Raw genomic sequence first — 13,554 nt, forward strand, 5'->3', positions numbered from 1 at the left:
ATGCATTTTCTTTATTTTATTACTTATGGCCTAAGTAAAGAAAATCCTGCTGCTTTTCCTTTTAATGTTTTTCTAAAATTAATCCAGAAACATTCTATATTAAACAAAGCATTCTATTTCAAACACGAGAGGTCCTGTGCATGAAATTCTGCACTTGGGGGGGTGGGGGGAGAGTCCCTCAGCCTGGCCTGCGCCCTCTCGCAGGCAATCTGGGAGACCTTGGGGGGATGTCGGATATCCTTAGCACTACTGTGGAGGCTTCCACCACCACTGCTGCATTCACCAGCTTCTGGCTGAGCAGTGTCTCCCTGTGGGAGCACACTGACCACCAGGGGGCAGCTCCTGCATTGAGCATCTGCCCCTGGTGGTCAGTGTGATTAATAGCAACTGGTCATCCTATCCTTTGGTCAATTTGCATATTATCCTTTTATGCCTGCGGGATCTGGCCGAAACCAGCTCTCCAACATACGCTGGGGGAGCCCCAGATTGCGAGAGAGCACAGGCCAGGCCAAGGGACTCTACTGGTGCACAATCGGGGCCAGGGAGGGACATGGAAGGGCTCCAGGGTATGTCTGGCTGGTCTCACTCAGTCCTGATCGGCGACCCCAGCAGCAAGCTCACCTACCAGTCAGAGCAACTGCCCCTTGGTGCATGTCTTGGCAAGTGGTTAAGCAGCCTTAGCATATCATTAGCATATTATGCTTTGATTGGTTGAATGGACGACTGGAAAACTGAACACTTAGCATATTAGGCTTTTATTATCTATATATTTATATATATAGATCTAAAAAGAGGAAATATGCAAATTAGGCCAGGCCACCATAATGGGTCACAACCAGACAGGAGGAAGTTGCGCGCACAGATGAGGCCCGAAGTGGAGACGGAGACAGAGGGCCAGCAAGCCACTGTGCCCCAGCTCTGGCCAGCACCCCGGAGCTGGACTGGGCAGAGACAGGGACAGGGGGCCAGCCCACAGCCTCCACAGCTGAGCGCAGGCCCGGAGAGGAGATGGTGGACCCGCCTCCCGCGGAAGCCTCACGACTCCCTCCCGGCTCCTGTGGGCACTGGCAGCTTGCTTCTGCCTCCTGCGGAAGCCACATGGCTCCCTTGGAAGCAGTGTGGCTCCCAGCGGCCCAGTGCAGTTCCCGCCGGCTCTCGCGGAAGCATGGGCAGTCTACTGCACGCGTTACGGCGCAATGGGCTACTCGTATACTAGTAAAAAGCCAGCGACTGTAACGGGGTCACAACCATAACAACTGTTAGACCAGAACCACCACGGCCCCTCGCTGGGCTGGCCCCACCGCCCATGGAGAGGTTAGGGTCACCCCTAAGCAACATGATAGGGTGCAAGTTTGATGGGGAAAAGTCAAAGAAATAGGGGGGAAGGTCTTAAGGGTCTGTGGCGTTGGGGTCCAGAGCAGGTTTGGACTCTGCTGGGGAAGGAAGAAGAAAATCCGATTAGAAAGCAGCAGCACCACCAGCCTGGACCCCGAAATGGCGCTGCTGGCCAAGCACCTGCTGAAGCTGCTGCCCGAGGACAAGCAGATCAAGAACAGGTCCTTCCTGGAGGCGGTGTCCCACCTGCCGCCCTTCTTCCATTGCCTTGGGTCCCTAATGTTTACACCCATCAAGGCAGACATACGTGGTAACATCACGAAAATCAAAGCTGTGTACAGCACCCACCCGGCCAAGTTCTGGACCCTGCAGAACATCCTGGAGGCGGAGAAGGAATTGTATGGAGCAGAGTGGCCCAAAATGGGGGCCACGCTGGCACTGATGTGGCTGAAAAGGGGCCTCCACTTCATCTAGGTCTTCCTGCAGAGCATCTGCGACAGGGAGCAGGATGAGAGCCACCCAACCTCATCTGCATAAATGCCACCAAGGCCTACAAGATGGCGCTCAAGAAGTACCATGCCTGGATCGTGCAGAAGACCTTCCAGGCAGTGCTGTATGCCAAGCCCTACAAGTCCGACTTCCTGAAAGTGCTCTCCAAGGGCCAGAACATGACGGAGGAAGAGTGCCTGGAGAAGGTCCACCTGTTCCTGGTCAACTACATGGCCACCATTGGCGTCATCTACGAGATGTACACCAAGGTGAATGCTGAGCTCAACTATAACATGTAGGCGTGCCCAGTGGCTGGCACTCCCAGAAACAGACAAGCCAGAATCACTGTGAAGCAAGCTGGCAGGCTGCTTTGGCCTGCATCCTCCAGAGTGGCCCAGAGTCTGCCTGGGTTGTAGGGGACAGCCCTGGTTTCTGAAAAGTCATTTTTGGGGTCTATCCTAACAGAGCAATAAATAACCACCCTACTTCTGAATCACCTTTAATTTCACAACAGCACAGACTGACTGCCTTCATTTCAGTGTAATAAAAATCAGTTAATGTTGCTACTAAGTCAAGTCCTAGGGTTTTCTGTCCCCATCCCCCCATGTGGTGCATGACCCTGGGGGAGCCCTGTCATACACCTCATTTTAAAAATGAGGATCTGGTGCAGTGATCTTTCGGGCCATCCTGGAGGTGGAGAAGGAAATGAGGAGTCTGATGTGAAATTATACAGGATTTTTTTTTTTTTTAAAGCAGACTGCTGTGTGCTCTCCTGTGGTTGCACAGCCCAGTGTCACAGTGCTGTCAGTATAGACCCCGGTCTTTCCTACTGTCTTTTTCCAGACAGTTTTTTATAGTTGAAAACAACCAGCAAGCCTTTTATGACCTTGACCAAGGGGACTTTATTTTAAAGCTATCAGGTATGAATAACTGACCACAGATGACTGAATTTGCATTCTTCTGCATAAGTATTTTCTTCAGGGACAGCCTACCTCACCTAAGAAATTACCTGTCATGTGTTCTCTCAGAGAGGAGACCACAAGCCCTCCTGATGCCGAGACCCAAGGAAACACCTCGCTGCCATAACGGTCCCTCCTGACACTAATAAGAGCTGTATTTTGAAAGTATTGAGGTGAATAGAGGGACTCCCAAAAATTCATGTGTGTTAAAAACACTTGGTGATTTTTATGCAAACACTAAAAAATTCTTAATAAATAAATCTCTATTTTGGAATCAAAAACCAAAACAACAACAACACACACACACACACACACACACACAGTGAAGACAAGTTTGTCCAGACTGTTGAGAGCTCAGAATTAGAGTTTAATTGGGATAGAAATCCTGCTAATAGCACCTGATGCCTGAAATCTGAACACTCTACTTATAGGTTTTCTAGTTCAAGTTTTTGGAGACTGCCTATTAAAACATTCCTGGTTGGAAAGTGTTTATATAGAAGCCCATAAGTATTAAATATTTGCTATGTTTACCATGCTTAGCGCTCTGTAAGGAGTATGGAATAATGTTAAATGCTTCATGTTCTCAAGAAGCTTGAATTTTAAAATAAAAAATAAGGAAGAAATGTAAATAGTAAAAATGAAGAAAGAAAAAGGTTGAGTTTTAGGGGCAAAATCAGGCAGGCAGGCAAGTGGTTAGGAGCCAGCAGTCCCAGATTGCAAGAGGGATGTCTGTGGGATAGGGCCTAAATCGGCAGTTGGACATCCCCCAAAAGGTCCCAGATTGCAAGAAGGTGCAGGCTGGGCTGAGGAACCCAACCCCTCCCATGCACGAATTTCATGCACAAGGTCTCTAGGTATAGGATAAGGGGCATATATAACTATAATTAGGTTATAATGTCAAAAGTACCCTTGCAGAAATTATATTGACTTTACTTAATTCACAACTTAGAAGAATCATGCTCCATTTTGGTATTAAAGGCAGATTATTAATAACATATTCACACCTGTGTTTCCTTCTGAGCGTTTTATAGTTTTAGCTTTTACAATTAGGTTCATTTTGATCTATTTGGGGTTACTAATTCCTTTTTATATAAAGTTACTTATTTTTGCTGCTAATATTTTGTTTTCTATTCTTTTTCTCTCCATTAGTGCAAATAATTGAGAATTAATTCTGTTCTGAAATTCTTCTGATTAAGGAAGCTTTCAAGAATGCAGGCATAAACACCAAAAAGGAAATTTAAGCATAATGACTTTAGAAAGATACATTTCTAACCCAATTAAGAAACACATTATAAATATTTTAATATATATATATCTACTTTCTACTGCTTGTGTCCTCTAATTTAAGTTTCTCCCTTTTCCCCTCACCAAGATATTTTGTTGGAATGCTTTTGTTGAAATTGCTTGAAAAATGAACTCAATCAAGGTCACATTAGAGCAGCTTAAAAACATAAAATCTTTACTTACAATAATCATGTAGTCAATATTAAAATGTGCTCTGCACTGTAGAGACAGCTCACAGATATGAAAACATAAGTTTAGACACAGTGGCAGAGCCTACTGAGGAATGACATCATGTGAACTTTATGAATGTCCAAGGCTACAGGGATTATAACAGATTAGAGGCCCAGTGCACGAAATTCATGCACTGTGTGTGTGTGTGTGGGGGGGGGTGTTCCTCAGCCCAGCCTGCACCCTCTCCAATCTTGGAACCCTCGGGGGATATTCAACTGCCAGTTTCAACCAGCAGTCAGACATCCCTTTCACAATCCAGACTGCTGGCTCCCAACCACCTGCCTGCCTGATTGCCCCTAACTGCTTCTGCCTGCCAGCCTGATCACCCCCTAATCACTCACCTGCCAGGCTGATCGATGCCTAACTGCTCCCCTGCCAGCCCGATTGCCCCTAACTTCCCTCCCCTGCAGGCCTGATCTCCCACAACTGCCCTCCTTGTGACCACATGGGGGCAGATATCTTGTGTGAGGGTGAGACGGTCAATTTGCATATTGCCTCTTTATTACATAGGATTCTTGAGGTCCATGTACAGTGTGGTTGAAACTTTCTTTGGCTAATTTAGTCTCTGGCAGGCACTGGAGAACATGTAAATGTCTCTCTACATGGGGAATTTTATTTTAACAAATGATATTATAGAAATTAGTTTAATATGAGACTGAGTTCTAATCTCAGATTCCAATTATGATTAATACTGGTTTTTTTCTACATGAATAAAAGCACTTCTGTCTTGATTTTTGAATGTATAGTCTTGTGTCAAATTTTTTTCAAAAATTCTCTGTTTAACAATTGGTTTAATAATGAAGTTCTTTTTAAAAAAATGTGTCTCTGTGTTAGAAAACAACTATTTCTCAAGCCTTTGAAATACATGCCCACTTTTGTTAAACATAAAAATCTACAGCCTTTCTTTATGTTATTTAAAATTTTTAAATAAATATTTTTTCATAGATAATATATAGTTATAATATTTGAAGCATTTTTTCAAACTAGATCTAGAGCCCATAATGCCTCCCTCCCTTTTCCTATTCCAACTACAAGATTCTAATATATAGTACCTAGAAATAGAATATTTTCTAGGATCTGGGTTGAAAATGCACTGTACCCCACTGTATAAAATATGTTTCTTCACATTTTTGTGAATATAAGAAATTCCATTGTGAGTCACAACATCAAGCCAGCCAGTGTTCTGGGAACAGAGATTGTAAGCAATGTGCCTTTGGAGGACAGTGATAAAATGTCTCTCACTATCAGTTTAATAATTCGGTATATTCAAATTTCTAAAAGTAGTCATTTTTAGGTCTTTGATTTGTAAATCTCTCCCAATTTTCTCAAAATGATTTGACTCGGTTGCCAGAAGCCAATTCCAGCATGTCATAATTGCAAGAGTTTCATCAAAAAGTTGATGGAACTTGGGGACTCAACAAGGGCTGAGTCACATATTTTATCACCTGTTGGGAATGGCTGAGGGCATTTACCCAAACCTGAAAAGGGATGATTGCTTGCTGCCAGACAGTTCAGGGCATCTTAATCTACATGTTATTGCCTCCTACTGGCCAAACACCTAAACAACCGTAGGCTAATTCCTCCAATCTGACAATGGCCACTGTATACAAAACCCTGACCCTTTGAAGTGTATATCTCTGCCTCACTTCAGGACAAATTGTGTTAATAAAAAGCATGAGGAGAACTTAGTTTCTTTAACTAGGCTCTTGTGACCCCCAAATGCCTTTCAAAATTATGCTTCATCTCTGGACTCTTACTTAAGTTACACACACACAGCCTCTTTTCCAGATTGCTGAACCCTTCTTAATGCCGGAAAAATAACCCCAGCACTCAGTTACTTCTTGAAGTACTGAGTACACAAAAGATATTTTCTTTTTAACTTATTCTTACTATCCTCTTAATAGGTTCATGTTTGGGGGAAAGGACACATCTAATTTTAATGATGATGTATAAGAGGAAAGATTATCTGCTAAGAGTGAGAAGCTCAGAATTATTTAGAGGGCTTGGGAAATACTGAAGGTAAGAAATGGCAGGTGAATGAAATATATCCAAGTGTTTACTTACCAAGGACAAGCTAAGAATAAAGCTAATCATTTTTAAGAAAATCAATCAGAAATGTAGTGATTTATTTCCCCTAACAACATTAGGGTAACTAAAGCAATGGCAGTTGGATTGGAGAGAAGGGGAGAGACTTTATTTAGAACTTTAAGAATTTTGAAGATGTTCAGTGCTTCCAGGTGGTCACCAATGCCTTCCTTTGAATTTTCCTTTTTATTTTTATCTTAGTAAAATTAGCCTTACCTTACTAAGCCTCAGAATGCTGAGTAAATTCTGGATTACTAGACCTTGGAACTGGAAAGGGCCTCAACACTTGAGCTACTTCAACCCCCATGATTAAATACACATTAAAATATTAGATTCTTTACAGATGATGTAATTAAGCCTCAAAGATTTGCCCAAGACCAATAACTAGTTAGTGGCTGAATAAGAAGTATAGGGTGTCAGGAAGCAAAGGACCACCTGGAAAGCAGGATGAGCACATTCTCAGGGATGATGGATTGCTGGGAAGTTATTTAACAAAATGTGGTTTGGGAAGTTGGAACTGACAACTGCTTATTGTGTATAAAATAATGCAAGGGGATTGGACACTGATCATCCAACACAGGTTAGCTCGTTAAAGTTTGTAAGTGCCTTTTTATTCCCATACTTCAGTTATAACGCCATTTTGAACTTTTTAAAATCTAAGCATTTACCTCCTTGTTTGAAAATGTATTATCTACCAAGGGATGTACAAAAATATCTAGTTATCTGAGCTAAACACTTCTGATAATTAGCCAACATGAAACCAGAAGCAAAAGCAAAATAAGCATTTTATACTGTTTGTGGTCCCACAATAGAGTAGCTACTTGAGCTTCAGTGGTTTTGTTGTAATAGATCTTTCATATGGTCATAACTAAATATATATTAAGGATTTTCAAGAAATTAAAAAATGGAATAAACCTAATGTGCTAATTCTACACAGTAAAAATCCTTGATAAAACAGCTTTCAGAATTCAAGTTATAAATTTACCTAAAATACTAAAATAATCATGAAATCTCCTTGGAACAAGTTGATAATTTCAAGGTAGCTACTACATTAATTTTCTTCCACTGCACTGTGTATGTTAGGGTTTTATTCTGTTAATAGTATTTGCTTTGGTTTTAAGACACACAAGTTCCTTAAAACACCATATGTAGAAGTAAACTCCTGCTGTTTTCAAGGTTTTTGTCTTTTTTCTCCTTTGGAGGGCCTTGAAGAAAACTTAAAAAATGAAAACGTAGTATATATATATATATATCTACATGGATACATAGCACATAGAAATATTATTCATTTGTTCGATGTTATTAATCCTCTCCTCCTATACAGTATTAGACATTTGAGTGTTACAGATTCATTCAATTAAAAAAAAATAACTAGCTACTGTATTCAACATCTACAATAGTCCAGATGTGAGTATAGAGATGATCAATCATGACCTTCATTAGTAGGAATCGGATTGTCTCTTTTATATGCACTAACTGAAAACAAAGTAAAACAATAATAATTGCAGATATGCATACTATAGTCACCCCAGGGTTGTTTGTTTGCATAGCATCTGTGAATGGCTAATTCACTGAAGAACATAAGCAGTTCCCTGCTGGTGGTGAGGAGAATCGTTTTTGGCTGCTGTTACATTGGTCCTGACAGGATATCACAAACGCCTAAACCAAATCAATAGAAGTAGAAATAGTAACATAAGGGCACATTCAGTTAATAGTTAAGTGTTATTATCAATAAGAATTGACGTTGGGTAAGATAGAGACAGTAAACATGTGAACAATTCCTGTTTTGAATTTTTAGCATTTGGGAGCTTTTTAATCAAATTCTAATAGTGACCATTTGGAGGCTAATGAACTACTTTAAAATATAAACATCTATATATAGTCTCAAAGAAAATGTATATACATAATTTTTTTTTCACTTAATATGGGGAACATCATAGTCTCCCTGAAATCGATCCATGATCTCTTTTGACTTGAAACATGGTTTAAACAAACTATGAAGATTTGGGGTTAAAATTTCAATGAAAGACAATTAATATTGTATTTTATTTATTTTTATTATTACACTATGTAACTTCATAAACTTAGATATCTATGTTAAGATTTTCTAAGTTACTCCTAGTTAGTGTACCATGTTTTTTATTTTAATTATTGCATCAATATTCATATGCCACGTACACTACTCTAGGTACTACAGATAAATTAGTGACTGGAACAGATATGATACCTTTGTCATAAAGAAAGCAGTGTTGCCCAGCCGGTGTGGTTCAGTGGTTGAGCATTGACCTAGGAACCAAGAGGTCACAGTTTGTTTCCTGGTCAGGGCATATGCCCAGGTTGCGGTCTTGATCCCCAGTAGGGGGCATGCAGAAAGCAGCAAATGGTTGATTCTATTTCATCATTGATGTTTCTCACTCTCCCTCCTCTCCCTTCATCTCTGAAATATATATATATATATATATATATATATATATATATATATATATATATATATATATATATTTTTTTTTAAAGAAAACCAGGGGACATATATAATACTTTTAACAATAAAGATTTTTTTAAAAGAAAATGAGATTATAAATGTGATATAAACTCTGAAGGAAAATTGAGGCATGGAGTTAGGATTTAGTCAATCTAGAGTTGGAGATGGAGGTAGAGAGGTAGCAATGTCAGGGAAGGTTAATTTGGGGAAGTGAATAGATTTATGAATGAATAAATCAGTGAATGATTGATGAATAAATTGGATTTTAAGCCTCTAAGGCTTGTCTTTAAAAAATCTAACCACTTTATTGGGATATAATTAACATACCATACAATTCACCCATTTAATGTGCACAACTTACTGGTGTTTAGTATATTCACAGAGTTGGCTACCATCACAACAATCAATTTTGTGACATTCTCAAATTTTGCTTATCCATTTATCAATTGATGAACACTTGAGTTGCTTCCACTGTTTTTTGCTCTGATGAATGATGCTGCTATGAACATTCGTGTACAGATTTTGTTTCTATCTAGTAGTAGAATTGTTGAGTCATATGATAACTCTAATCTTAATCGTTAAAAAAATATATTTTGTTGATTTCAGAGGAGAAAGAGAGGGAAAGAGTGAGAGAAACATCAATGATGAGAGAGAATCATTGATTGGCTGCCTCCTGCACACCCTACACTGGGGATTGGGCCCGAAATCTAGGTATATGCCCTGACTGGGAATCAAACTGAGACCTCCTGGTTCATAGATTGATGCTAAACCACTGAGCCACTGAACCAGCTGGGCTATTCTTAATCTTTTAGCTGCCAGACTATATCCTTTACCTTTGTTTTACATTTTATTAAATTTGTCTTATTACTTTCATCTCTTGGTAGTAGATATTTTCTGGAAAAATTCCATTTGAGTTGAATTATTTGTTAATGGAACCCTGATTTATGTGTTTAAAAGGAGCTTGATATTTAATGGTATCTGGATCTTAACACTTATGTAAAAGCTCTGAGTTAGGAAAAGTAAACCTGATTCCAAAGCTGATCTCTAACTCACTCTGTGAGTCACTGTTAACTTACTGTGAGACCTGGGCATTACTATTAACCCATAAGATAGAATGAACATTTTTTTTGAGAAAAATTATCTTGTACAATATATAAATAACCAGTGAAGTAATCAGAAAGAAAAATTATATCAATTGTCATAAATTACATCAGATTTAGACAAGGGTGACAGAAAAACAAAATAATAAAGTATAGATAAATTCAGATTACTTAAGGAAAAGGTTGATTCAGATATTTACCATTTTAATTTAATTTGTAATTGAAGATAGATAACTCGAAGTGAGAATCTCATTTCTATCTATTCACTAACCCCCACCTCCTTCCCTATATAGTCTTTGGATAGAGCTTCAGTTTCAACATTTTCTGTTGCCAGTTTTTATCTAAGAGCCACTCAGAATATGGCAAAAAGTAGGAACTGAATGATCAATTAGTTAATCAGAATTTAATGTGAAATGCAACTTTCAACAGTTCTGAGGTCCCTGGGAAATCAGAAAATATTGAATTCTTGAAGCTTAAAAGATGTAGCAGCTGGTACTTATCGCTGCTATTTAGTTCATGTTTGATTTATTTATTTATTTATTTATTTATTTATTAGCTTTTCTTTCTTTCTTTCTTTTTTATATTTATTTATTTAGGCTGAATCTCCAGCCCTTTATTTAATTTAATTTTTATTTAAATTCTTTATTGTTTAAAGTATTACTTAAGTCTTATTTTTCCCCATTGACCTCTCCCCAGCCATTCCCACCCCCCACCAGTACATGCCCTCACCCCCTTACTGTCTGTGTTCATTGGCTATGCTCATATGCATGAATACAAATCTTTTACCAACCCCCCTCACCTACCCCTTACCACCTCCCCCCCCCCCGACCCGCCCCCCTCCCAGTCTTCCCTCTTAGATTGGACAGACTGTTCAATGCTTCTGTGACTCTGGCTCTATTTTTGTTCATCAGTTTATGTTGTTCATTATATTCCACAAATGAGTGTGATCATGTGATATTTATCAGTCTCTGGCTGGCTAATTTTGTTTAGCATAATGGTCTCCAGGTATATCCTGTTGCAAATTGTAAGAGTTCCTTCTTTTTCACAGCAGCCTAGTATTCAATTGTGTAGATGTACCACAGTTTTTTAATCCACTCATCTGCTGATAGGCAGGCTGTTTCCAAATGTTAGCTATTGTAAATTTTGCTGCTATGGATATAGGGGTGCATATATCCTTTCTGATTTCTTGGGATATAGTCCTAGAAGTGGAATTACTGGATTGAATGGGAGTTTCATTTTTAATTTTTTGAGGAAACTGGACCAGAAACTGGCTAGAAATGGAAAAGGGTATGCTATCAAAATGTGTAATTTTGGGCTATTTCTTCTAGGAAAAAGAGAGAGATGCTATTCAATTAGTATTTATTGTCAATATGTTGGCAGCCTATTGCATGTAAAACTTTTATGTGGTTAAGATGCAGGGTGCAAAGATAAGCAATACCCACTACTTTCCAAAAGTTTATCTAAAGTACATAGATGGCTGTTAATATGTTGAAAATGTCTAAAGGTCATTATATTAGTAAATAAAAACACTAAAGAATTTCAGAGGAAGGAGACCTGACTTATACCAGAAAGACATAAAGAAGGCTTTGGAGGGAGGATTTGGTTCCACTCATACTGAGCCTTGGAGTTGGAGTCCTATTCCATCTGGCAGAGGATGCGAAAATCATTCTAGACAGGAGGCAAAGTCACATCGGGAGCAAAGCCACACAAGAAGAAACTGCACCAAGCCTGCTTGGTGAAGAAGAGTTGTATCCAAAAAAATTTAAGAAAAGCCTTAGATAGGATCATTCACAAATCCCTTAGCTGTATTGAATAATATCGGATTTTTGCAGCCTTTAAGAAACTTGATTTTTTTTTTCTGCATGAATTTTGGGGGCTCTCTTCCTCTTCACTTACCATCCCACTGGAGGAATACAGAGCCCCCAGATCTCCAACAGGATATGTTTAGACTTGCCATACGACTATGTAGTGATGAGAATGTTTCTGTCCAAAGATGATGCCAACATAATACCCCACTATTAGTCCCATCTTCCTGAGGGCAGGGGAATTCAGAAAGTATCTTTTGGATGAATGAATGAGTGAGTTGAGAGGAGACCAGCAGACCATTTTTATGGTGTCATTTAGAGGAACTCTTTTAGAAATGGGTTATAACATGTTCTAGATTCTTATATTGTAAAATCCCTTCAAAGTGCTTTTGGGGTGTGCACATATCTGTTATACTACTTCTATAGAGACATTCGAGTTTTCTTGAAGCTTGAGGCATGGAGAAATCAGGATAGAGAGTCAAGAAATATTTCTGACTGCCAACAGTTGCCAATGAAATTATTTAACTCTAAATGTGTCAGTGTCAATATATGAGGTTTGTTTGGCATTGCCCCTCGTGTATTCAGAAAATCATTAGAAGTTTGTTCAACTTTTAAAATCTTATAATCCAAGAGATTGAAAGTATATATTTTTTGTAAATGAATAATATCTAGAATATAATATATGTCAGGAAGTTTTATATAGTCTTCAAACAATGAAGGAAGCTAAATAAAATAGAGAATTAACATTATTTCATCAATTTAATTATTAAGACTTTTCGTCAAAATAACTTGAACTCTACGGTATACTCATGATGGGCTTGAATAATTTAAGTCATTAAAATACACTGGCAAATGTTAAACATTTGACTGTTGAACATCCTGAAATGATCAATTACAATTTTCAATCTGAAAGATATATAAATTAAGCAAAAAAATAAAAGTGGCTCTCATGGCCATTTCTGACAAAACTGAGACAAAGACATAGTTGATGAGACTGCAAATAATTAACTTTAAAATAATTCATCTTAAAAGACAAATACAGTTTTTTATATCCTACCCCTTAGCTATGGCAGAAAGGTGTCAGAGCTCAATATTTTGGCATGTTTATATCAGATCTTGTCTTAAGGTAATTATTACAGATACAAGTGAGGCCCTGTGTAACTCTTCACAGTTTATTTCTACCAATTCTCTGCCCAGTGGTGACCTGAGTTTAGTGTTTCTTATTTCCATTATGTATCATCCTAATATATAAAAAGAGCTAGGTGCCGTCATGACTGAATGGGCGACCGGTCACCATGAAGTGCATGGAGCACCTCTCCGTCCTCCCCCCTCCCCCGCCCCGAGCCGCTCACCTTGAGCGGGGGCTGGCAGCAGGGTGGGACTGGGGACTGTTGAGCTGGTGGTGGCAGGCTGCTTTGTGGGTGGCTGTGAGCTTAGCAGAGCAGTCATCTGGGTGGTAGTGAGTTTTGCAAAGCAGTTGCTGGGCAGGGGAGTTTCTGGGAGTAGTTGCAGGGTGGGGGGAGGGGGAGTTTTGCTGAGCGTCCAGTCCTGGGGTGGCAGCAAGCTTCACGGAGCAGTCAAGGTGCAGGGGGAGCCTACAGAGCAGTCACAGAATTCGCGGAGCATCCTGGGGTGGGGAGCTTCATGTAGCATCGCAGGGCGGCAGAGGCCATGCGACGGAGGCCAGGCTAGGCCTAGGGACCTTAACCATGCACGAAATCGTGCATGCTGGCCCTGTAGTCACTTAAAAAGTATGTTTTAAGTGCCTGCAATGGCCAAAGACT

General features: G+C 39.6%; 1 pseudogene across 1 annotated transcript; it reads left to right on the forward strand.

Annotated features, from left to right (window-relative positions):
- Positions 1 to 1,494: 1,494 nt before the first annotated feature.
- On the forward strand, positions 1,495 to 2,123 carry LOC308520259 (glycolipid transfer protein-like; annotated as a pseudogene). Its single transcript has one exon. The product of its transcript is annotated as a glycolipid transfer protein-like (transcript).
- Positions 2,124 to 13,554: the final 11,431 nt, after the last annotated feature.

The sequence above is a fragment of the Myotis nattereri genome (genome assembly GCF_964212035.1).
Source record: "Myotis nattereri genome assembly, chromosome: 5".
NCBI classification, from domain to species: domain Eukaryota; kingdom Metazoa; phylum Chordata; class Mammalia; order Chiroptera; family Vespertilionidae; genus Myotis; species Myotis nattereri.